This window comes from Nothoprocta perdicaria, unplaced genomic scaffold, assembly GCF_003342845.1.
Source record: "Nothoprocta perdicaria isolate Ctin4 unplaced genomic scaffold, notPer1 scaffold_17, whole genome shotgun sequence".
Taxonomy (NCBI): domain Eukaryota; kingdom Metazoa; phylum Chordata; class Aves; order Tinamiformes; family Tinamidae; genus Nothoprocta; species Nothoprocta perdicaria.
The window spans coordinates 2,336,413-2,346,315 of NW_020454871.1; the positions used below are offsets into that span (position 1 = coordinate 2,336,413).

Below are 9,903 nucleotides of genomic sequence, written 5' to 3' on the forward strand. Positions count from 1 at the left end.
TCCTTCCCCGCGGCCGCGCTCGCCCCGCGCGGGGAGCTCCGCGCCGCGGAGCCGCCGCCGAGTTAAAGTCTCCCCCGCTCAACTTGCGGGAAGCGGCGGGAGCTGCGGGGACTCTGGTGCGGCGCCCGCGGGCTGCGACTGCCTCCTCCTGCCTTGCGGCTGCGAAAGCGAAGCGTCTGCCCAACAGAAATAAAACAAACTCCGGCTCACCGAAAAGTTAGGATCCTTCCCGCCCGCGCCCCGCCGCCCGTCCCCGCCGCGATTTCAGCCCCGCGTGGGAGCGAAGCGTGGCCGCTGCTCGGGAGCGAGGAGCGGAGCAGCCCGGGCGCCCGCAGCGCGGCCGCCGCGATGCGCTGAGGAGCCCGCGCCCGCTGCGGAGACCGCGCCGAAGGTAGGCAGGGCTCGCGAGCGCGGCGCCGCGCTGCCGCCTGCCTCTCGCCGGGTGCGTGGGTCTGTGCGGAGCGGAGCGGAGCTCTCCGCCAGCATCCCCTGCTCGGCAGAGCCGCAGCGGCTCCCCCAGAGCAGCCTTAACAGGCGGGAGCTGCTCAAGTGCCGCCCAAGTCTGCTCCTGTGCGGGGTAGGCGCAGCTCGCGAGCGGCTGCGGGGGCTGCGCTCGTGGCTCGTTCGCTCCGCCGCCGCGCTCGGCATCGCGGCCCCGGCGAGCAGCCAACTTGGGGCGCGGAGCTCGGGGGGCCGCTCGGGGCGCGCGGCCGCCCGGTCCCCGCCGCCTCCCCGCGGCTCGTCCAGCCTGGCCCCGCCGCTGCCTCTGCCTGAGACACAGCCCGCTATTAATCGCAGAGGAAAAGGGATGGAGGGGGGGGGGATAAAAAACATATGGAGCATTTTATTGATGTGATCATAATCCTGTAATGGAGATTGCATTAAATGAGGATTGCATCAAAATGCCTCGCTGCTGTGGAGAGAGGGGAGAGCGAAAACTATGCTGGATTGTAAATGAAGTTCTTTGATTGAGGGATTTTCTTGAACCGTGGAGGGATGTCTGGAAGCTTAAAGTTGCTGTGTGTGTGGAGTAATGGAATGGGATAAAAATGAGATCAAGCTGAAATATATTTTAATTTGCTCAAGCTCTGGATGCAGATAAAATTGGTTAGAGGCAGTGCAGTGATGTCCAAGAATATTTGGCTTCAGCAATGGAGACCACAGAAAGGCAAGGCTAGAGGAAACCACAGAAAGGCAAGGCTGGAATATTTCTATCATTTTGGGAAGAGAAGGATGGTTCATTTTTGACTTTAGCCATAATTGCACAGAGCTTGCAGCCTGCTGCTTGGAAGCAGAAGCCTTGTAGGGGTTCTGGAAAGCAGGGGATTTATCTCATCTTGCAACCTYGGCACCGGAGCCTGTTAGAAGTAGCTCCAAGGTGTGTGACAAGGGGCAAACAGGGGCTTGTTTGTCCCTCTCGGGCACTGGAAGAAGCTGTAGCTTGAGAGAGGCTGAGCAGCCTCGTCTGAGGCTGTCCTCCTCAGCTTGAGATGGTAATTCATTTTCAGTAATTGTTGCTGCTTATCTCAATTGGCAAAAGAAGGGAGAAGAGGTTCAAGTTTATTGAACCAAAGCAGAGCTGAGGGCAGGGGACGTTATCTACTCACCCTTGCCTTATTTTTTTGCTGAATTTCATYCTGGCACAGAGAACTGATTCACACAGAGCACCCTCCTCAAGTCTTGCTGAAAGGCAGTCCAAAGAGAACAGAAAGGCAAAGCCAGGTTTGGACTTTTTGCTTCTCAGTGGTGCAAATAGTCCCAATCTGCTAGGTAGGTTGCACAGGTCAGAAGAGGTAAGGGAGGAGAAAAGTTATTTATTTAATTGCTGACATTTTCACCCATATAAATGAACATCATAGACTGGGGAAAGACTTGTTTCTTAGAACCATCCAAGTTGTAACTCCACATTGACAATGCAGGGTTCTTCTTTATGCAGAAATGCTCATTGGTATTTCTATATAACTGCAAAAGAACKGGTTAATGTGAAATTACAGAACATGCAAAGCTGTCAGAAGTGATTTGTTTTCCCATTTGACCTGTGTATGTAAACTGAGCAAATACCTCCACATCTGAGAGTGTCTCATGCTGTATATTTGGCATAGAAGTTAAGAAATGCCTTTTTTAACTAAAATGAAGAAAAGCAGTTTAAGCACAGTGGCTTCTTCTTAAGCATTTTATATTGGCAAAAGGAGACTTTTTGTGAATTGTAAAAGATGAGTTTAGAATATTAATGGCTAAACTCCAGGGAGCTTAGTGTTAGCTCAGTAGGCACGAGGTTCCTCATCTACAGAGCTATCTGGACAAGATGTGTTTAAATTTCAAGCCATGTTCAGCTAAGACTGTTGGTGTCTGTGTTTTAAAATCAGCTGTTCAAGCTGCTTATGGGAATAATGCTCAGTCCGGAAAATTAAAAATAAATAAATAAATAAAAGTATTGCTATAGTAGTAGCTCATGCTTTTTTTTTTAGGAAGAACAAGCAGTGTTGTGTAGTCATGCTTCTGTATGTACAGGTGTTCCAGATTCGCCTTGAATTTTGATCAAACAACAGCCGAGGAACAAATTTGTCTTTGCAGAACGTGGCTCCCCACTCAGATCTTGGGCTGCGTTTCTTYCTGCAGCCCTCTCGCTGCTTCCTGGCTGCACTGCTCATCCTTGCAGCATTTCTTCAAATGTGAGCGTACGAGAGCCYTGCTATGGCTAAAGGATAATTTACATTCAGTGTAGTGCTGGCTGCTCAGTGGAATTGGCTTTATACATCACAGCCTCTGCAAAAAAGGAGATCAAAGATCTGAACCTGTGGTCCTGTATTGCATTTGTATTCTACATGGACTTGAGTAATCTTATACTGGAGTCGTTCACACTCCCATAGTTAAGGATATGTCAGTCTTTCCACCGAAACACCCATTTGTTTGGAAATGTAACATTCAGTTTTAAAGATGGGATCTAAGCTTGCATTAAACACATTCGTGCTGCAGGAAAAAGGGAGATCCTAAGCAATGATGTATGACAAAAATTGGCATTTGCTAGGAGAGCACAGTGAAGTTGCTTTTGTAGAAAGCTCAGTAGAAAATAAGGCCTGCTTGATAAATTTAGAGATGAAAGGGGGAAAAAAGTATCTGTTCAGATTTGGAAAGCCCCAGGTGAGTGTTTAAACCTAGATTTTACTGGGGCCTGTGATTGTTAAGCAGACACTAGGGCACTGGCTCAAAACAGGAATTAGTCAGGTCTCAGTTGAGTGATTCAGTCTTAGATTGTATTTAACTAATGATTTTGGCATTATCCCAGTTAGTTATTTTAAGGGTGWAGTTAGAAGAACAACAAAGCAAAAAACCCAAATCTTATAACTATTGTCCTTTTTAATAAGCTAAAACAGCTCTGGATTTTGGATGATACTGATTCTCTGACCTAAATGTCAGAAGGCTTTTGGGGATGCTGCTGCCCAAGCGCACCCTTCATGTAGTTCACCCGAGAACAGGCAGTGCAGTCATCACACATTCCCATTACACGACAGTCTGCACTCAGACATAACCCTTCTTCCTGAAGGGTCCTGAAGTCTTTTACAACTTTTATCAATTATATAGCCCCTTTACAGCAGTAAAATAGGTGCTTCAACAATGCAGAAACATCAAATGTTTATGAACATGTTGTGCATGTTTCATTTTAGACATGTGAATTCTCTGCTTTGCATGTAAACATCCGTGTGGATCCCATGTGCACAACTGAACCTGCCACACGACCTATGTTTAAGCGGAAGATTCAAGATGTAGCTTGGTATCTTTTCAACTATTTGGGAGTAGATGGAATAAATGTGGGTTGTCTGAATGGAGGTTTCGTAGCTTAAAGAAAAATTCCTAAGTAAGATTAATAGTCTTTTGTCCCAATGACCTCTCTCTGCAATGTGATTGCTCAGAGGAAATATTTAACAGTTGTGTGTCTCGCTGTGGGCAAAACATTAGTGACGCATCTGTCTTGGGGCTTTGGAAAATCCGTGTGCCTTGCAAATAGCAGGCATGGCAGGAGGAAGCAGGAAACTTAGGATAGAAATGGGAATTTGATTATCCCTTTAGATCTGTGCGGAGACACCAGTTCTCATTATCCAACTGTAAAATAAGGAGAATAGGTCTAAAATAGAGTCTTTTTCAATTACGGTTTCTGAATTAGTAGAGTGACTTGCCAGAAAGCATCAACGCTTCTGCTAGCTCGTGCTCAGTTAAACCCTGCACTTACAGAGCAGTTTAATCTTTCCTTATAGCTGTCTTTAAGGTGTTAGATCGTGAGTAAGAGAAGTTAGCAGCAAATATATTTTGCGTGAGGATAATACCACTTACTATCTTTGGTGCAAGTGGTAAAAGACACTTTTTTAGGCTACCTAAAAGTGAGTGCTTTAACCTCGCAGGCAAAGTTCTTCTCAAATTAGCATCGTTGTTGTTGCTCTTCATGTATTTTGCAAACCACTCCRCATGGATGATACCATTTCGAGCGGGCCCACCTAACCAGATAAGCAGAGCGCCAAATACTGTTCTCAGAGACCTGGATTAAAGCTATCGGAAATTTCCAGCACCAATGGTCAAATTATAGGGAGATGTGGCCCACTGTATGTAAAACCCGTCACTGTTGGGTTTAATACGGCAGTAGACAGAGCTAAGAAGCGCTGCCTGGTTCGGGTCCCTGCCAGCACAACATCTTGCATAGGATCTGCTTTGATCTGACGGGGTTGTTTGGGGACTGATTTTCTTCCTCCAAGCTGGTCTAGAAATACGAAGTCTCTGGTGGTGCAGTCTGTTTGTATATCTGTGTTTATCTGTTACATCCTTAACGACATATTTTTATTATTTTGGTAAGAATTTAATTATGAGCTTTATGCTGCCTAGTAAAGTAATAGGAAATATATACYGAAGAGGAAAAAGTCCCACAAGTGAAGGTTTGCAGTGCTTTAGACACAGCACATTTTATCTAACCAGGTATTTGCGCTTTCAGTGTTGCTACTCGGTGCAAGTTTGTTAAATAAATGTGCATGTTTGTAAATCCATGAACTAAGGGCTTTATTATGACATACCTGGACACACTAAAGCAAAGCAGGCTTATTTCCATGGCACATAATACATGSATGAAATATATGGATGAAAACTACCGGAAGGATGATACAACAGCAGGTTCCACTAAAATGTATGGTAGGGAGCCGCTGAAGAGAAGTGTCTGCTGCCTGTTCTTAGCCTCCCTCTAGCTCACGTTTCATTAGAGGGTTAATTTTTTTTTTGGTTATGCTCAAAGTTTCATGACTTTGAAGAGAAAATCATTTTAATCTCTGCCAGKGTAAGTCAACTCTCCTTTACTCTATGGTAAAGGACTTGTCACTGCTTCTCTGATTATAAGAATATATGTATACTCCTCTTTCTTGACAAACAAGGATCATGAAAGTGTGTGTCCTGACAGGCACATGTGTTACTTAGATCACTGGATTTAATCAAGTATGCTGGTTTTCCTCTCTTGAAATGGAGCATAGCTTCAACAGGAAGCATGATGTCAAGGGGCAAGTTGGATTCATGACTTGCAAAGAGATTTTCTTAGAGCATTTTTGGTATTTATGGCAAAACCCCTAGACTTGGCTTGTCAATGTTAAGTAGGAAGAGGRTGCATCATAGCACTCCATAAATCTATGCAGAAAAGCAGTGTAAGGAGAGCTCCCTGTCAAGTTTTGAAAACTCCCAGTGAAATGGTCACTACCTACAAACTTTGGTATGCACATACAACTCAAAGACTCATGTACTTTGGGACCTGATTATCTTCTTCTCTTAGTTTATGCTGATAATAGTTGCTGCAGCCAATTTATAGATGTATTCAAGATACAAAGTATAAAGCTAAAGTTAAAATTAAATGTAGTTCTGGTTTTATTTTGTCAATCAGGTAATTGATTCTCGGAAAGTGTGGCAATGGGTTTTAAATTAAGGTCTAGAAAATAAGGCAACAAAGTAATAACTCTTGTGATGAAAGATGGGAGTGAAATGCATAAAAATCATTCTCAGTTTGTTTTTTTAGTCTTGTGAACACGTGATACTTTCCCAGAGAGAATTTGGTAAGATAGGGTTTTCCTAGTCGTTTCCTGTAATGTGGATTCTATTAGAGCCCGCTAGCCAAGGGCTTGTCAGATGAGTTTATCTGCATGTCTAATTAGCAGAGATTATTTAAAAAAAAAAACCCTCTTGGTTCAGGAGGTCAGTAATTTCATGACTTATTAAATTAAAACAAAACAAAGCTGGGTATAGGTAAATCAAGGGGTTTGTTACTCCAGCTAGTTATTTTTAGTTTTGTAGGATAATTGAGAATGACCCTTTGCCTCGGTCCAAATAGCAGCTGCACTGGCAGCTATAGCTACTTTATCTTCTCTGGTTGTACCATAAACTTGAGGAAAAAGTCTCACATGCATAAATGTGAAGCTGTTTATGGTATTTGTTAAATACTAGGAATAAAAATGATGGAAGAGTCCCTTGGAACGGGAAGAATGAGTGTATTTTACTAGTATACAATCTGGCATAATGATGAAGAGAAACAGTGAGCCATCATACCATTTCTGGTATTCACAAATTGTTCCCTATCCTCCCATTTTTAATGTATAAGCCCCTTAGAAAGACAGAATATCCAGGAAAAGGCCCTAAACCACATCCTAATACAGATTTTCTTTAGCCTTTAAAGAGTCTAAAGATCAGTGGGCCACCAGTTTTAATTTTTAAATGATGTGTGTGATTAAATAACAGTGAGCTTTTATATTTACTAGCTTTATCTCCACTTTCAAAGAGAGTTATTTTCAAGAACTGCACCCCAAGTATCCTACCCGATAATACAAAGTATAAAATAAGTAAATAAAAGAAGTATAAATAAGCTATGAACTTAAGATAAAAACTTGTGCAATTYTAGTGTTTTGCAAAATAAACTTTTTAAAGATACAATTATGTTTATTTTTTAAATTTATCTATTCCATTAGATGAATTAGAAGCTGTGGCAGAAATAAATTATTATATAGTTAAGCACTGTATGCTTAGGTTGAGTTTGTGGCCTACTGCTACGTATTCCATGTTACATATTTTGAGGATCATTGAACAAGTAAGACTGGATATCAACCAGCCTGTAAAATTGATGTGAAAGCTGAATGCAGCCTTCAGGCTCTAATTTGTAGAGTATCTATGATGCTTCTGCTTCAGCAGGCCTTCTGTCTTTTGCCTTCATCCGTTGGATTATTCATTTCACAATTTGGAATATGAAAATGTGTTTGAGTGGATACTGGTCATTATTTGAGATGCTGTTAGATTCAGATTAGCTTCTTTGTGTGCACAGCTTCTCTTAACATCAGAGTGATTTACAGAAAGGGGCGTCATAACAGAATATTTATCCTAGCTAATTGCTGCCGAGTTGAAGCTCCAGCATGGGAAAAATCCCAGTTATATTTTAAGGCAATCACATTAAGTCTGAATTTGAGGCTGAAGAAGAGATTSGTTTTACTTTCTCTTCATTTAGACTCTAAAATCCAGTTAGACAGACTGAGGCAATGCATAGAGGTTACAGCACCGGCAGAAGAGTTGATTTAGGAGTAAGGAAAAGGACTGCCTGAAATTCATCCSAATTTATGGTCACTGACATTTTTAATCACTTTAGAATGGTGGACTAAATCTCATAGGTCTGAAATACATAGTGTTATCCATCAGGAAAGGTGCTGGTAAATATGTTTCAACAGAACAGTCTTTTTGTGATTGCATTGCATTATGGACCTCAAACCCAATAGGAAGTTTATAACATTAAGGTGAATGGAATTTGGCTCCAGTTTTGTGTTTGAGTGGTGCTCTTTGAAACTGGGWAGAGTACTTCTAAATTACCAAAACATTTGGTAATTTAAAATTACATTTTTGCTATGTGGGAATGTTTATATATATTATATACAAAGGTATATAATCTGTTCAGTATCAGCTGCTTGATACAAGTATTTGTTATCTTGCAAACTTAAGCAGGTTGCAGGTTTGGTTAATGCTCTTCAGCATCAGCAGGAGAATATAAACAAAATGGAACATTTTGCTATTAAAATTGATGAAAGCTTAATCTCATTTACCTGGATTCATTCAAACAAGTGTCATATGTTGTGGGTCCCCTTAATGCACAATGTTTGAATTTTCATTGTACTACACTTAAGAAAAATGAGTATTTAGAAAATAATAGCTGAATCAAAACATAGTGCAATGTCAGTCTTCAAAAAAACATTTACAGTCTCAGTTCCTCGTATGTAATTCATCTTGGCAGGTACAGTACTTTTAGGTTTTATTGTATTATAAACGTTAAAAAAAGCTTGAAAGAAATCATTGAAAAAAGGTTTAGAGTAAGTGATTAGATGAGGCTGGCAGGTGGTGCAGTAGGGCTCCTGCAACATTAACTAAATTCTGAGAACGCTGTCACTTCAGCGTGTTGGCTCCAAGTCTTGATTTAGTCGTTGCTGCAGCTGAAGTCATCACCTTGCTGGGCAAACTGCAAGGCTGTTGATGGAGACCCCAAACAGAATCAACAAAAACCAACTTCTGACAATTCTGGACAATTTGATTAAAATGCTAATTGGATCAGAACATCTGTCTAATTGCTGTGGCTGTGACTATAAGTATCCTAGTACTCCTTTGCAAATATGACTGAGGTGGAAGACAGGAGCGTAATCTCTGAAGAACCCTGAGTTGTAGTGATGAAGAATGTGGCTGGTAAGGTTAGTAAAGGTGGTTACTCTTTACTAACAGGTAGATTATGGGTATAAAATACCTGGAAACAATGTCTAAGAGAAACAAGAAAACTTGGAAATGAATTACAGTGGCATTAATTTAGGTAGTCTGATGTTCTCCAAATTATTCCTGATTATAACAGGTTTTATTTCAGAACCTTTTGGAGTTTTATCTCTAGAATGATACTAAAGATTATTCTGGTGTAACAAAAGGATAAATCTTCAAGATTATAAGATAATTCCATTTGTTTCTTTCTGGTTTGGGTACATTTGGAAATCAAATGAATTGTTTAAGTAGGCATCTTGGAAACAGCTTTCCTCAGTTACTAGGGYAGTGTGGTTTTAGGCTATTTTATACGTGTTAATTCACACTGGATCAGATGCTTGCACATTTCAAATCTTTCCTCTACCCTTTTCTATTTTTCTGAGCCTAAAGGCTGTTTTCATCTGAGTGTCCTAGCAGTAAAACTCAGCCCTGGATGGGAGTTGATTAGCTGCAGCACAAAGCACCTAAGATGAAGTTGGTGGCAAACCAAAGGAATTAATTGTTGTTTTTCTTTTTTTTTTTTTATTCCCACTGATTTTGAATACTCCCAAACTGTTCATGTAATATTCCGCAGAATTCTTGGAAAATTGCTAAACTTCACTGCAAAGGCCCCTGGCAACCTTTAAAGCCTCAAAGCTTAGAAGCATTGAGCAGATTTGGCTAGGAGGCATCTGTAGAGGTGTCTTCTGTCCAAAAGATACTGACTCCTCCATACACATCATRATTCTTTAGTTTTGCCTGGGTTGGGACATTTCACTCACACTCAAGGTCTTGGCTTTTCCTTGCTTTTCTTGCTTGCCCAATGAGCAGTGAGTAATTGAGGAATAGCTCAGGAAGGGAAATGGTCTGGTGAACAGGGAGCCCTTATTTTTGTCCTTGGAGCTGGATTTTAAACATAAAATTTGCCGTTCCTGGCTYGGGAGTGCTGTTTGGTGTGATCTTTGGCCACCTCTGTGAACAGAGGTTATAAAGATGGGCTACAACTTCCCTAAGCTGCATTTCAACAGTGTGCTCCTGAACAATTCCAGGTGCTGCTTTTGATCTATAAAAAACCTTTTAGTTTCATTTCTGCTTCTAAGGAAGACTTGCTCTATGGTTTTGTTCTTCTGCGTT

General features: G+C 41.6%; 1 protein-coding gene across 1 annotated transcript in view; it reads left to right on the top strand.

Annotated features, from left to right (window-relative positions):
- Positions 1 to 349: 349 nt before the first annotated feature.
- The window catches only part of PCDH11X (protocadherin 11 X-linked), a 62,614-nt gene continuing 53,060 nt past the window's right edge, over positions 350 to 9,903 (top strand). Inside the window, exon 1 of the mRNA XM_026035909.1 lies at positions 350 to 391. The gene's annotated coding sequence lies outside the window, so the exon portion shown is untranslated. The remainder of the gene's footprint in view (positions 392 to 9,903) is intronic.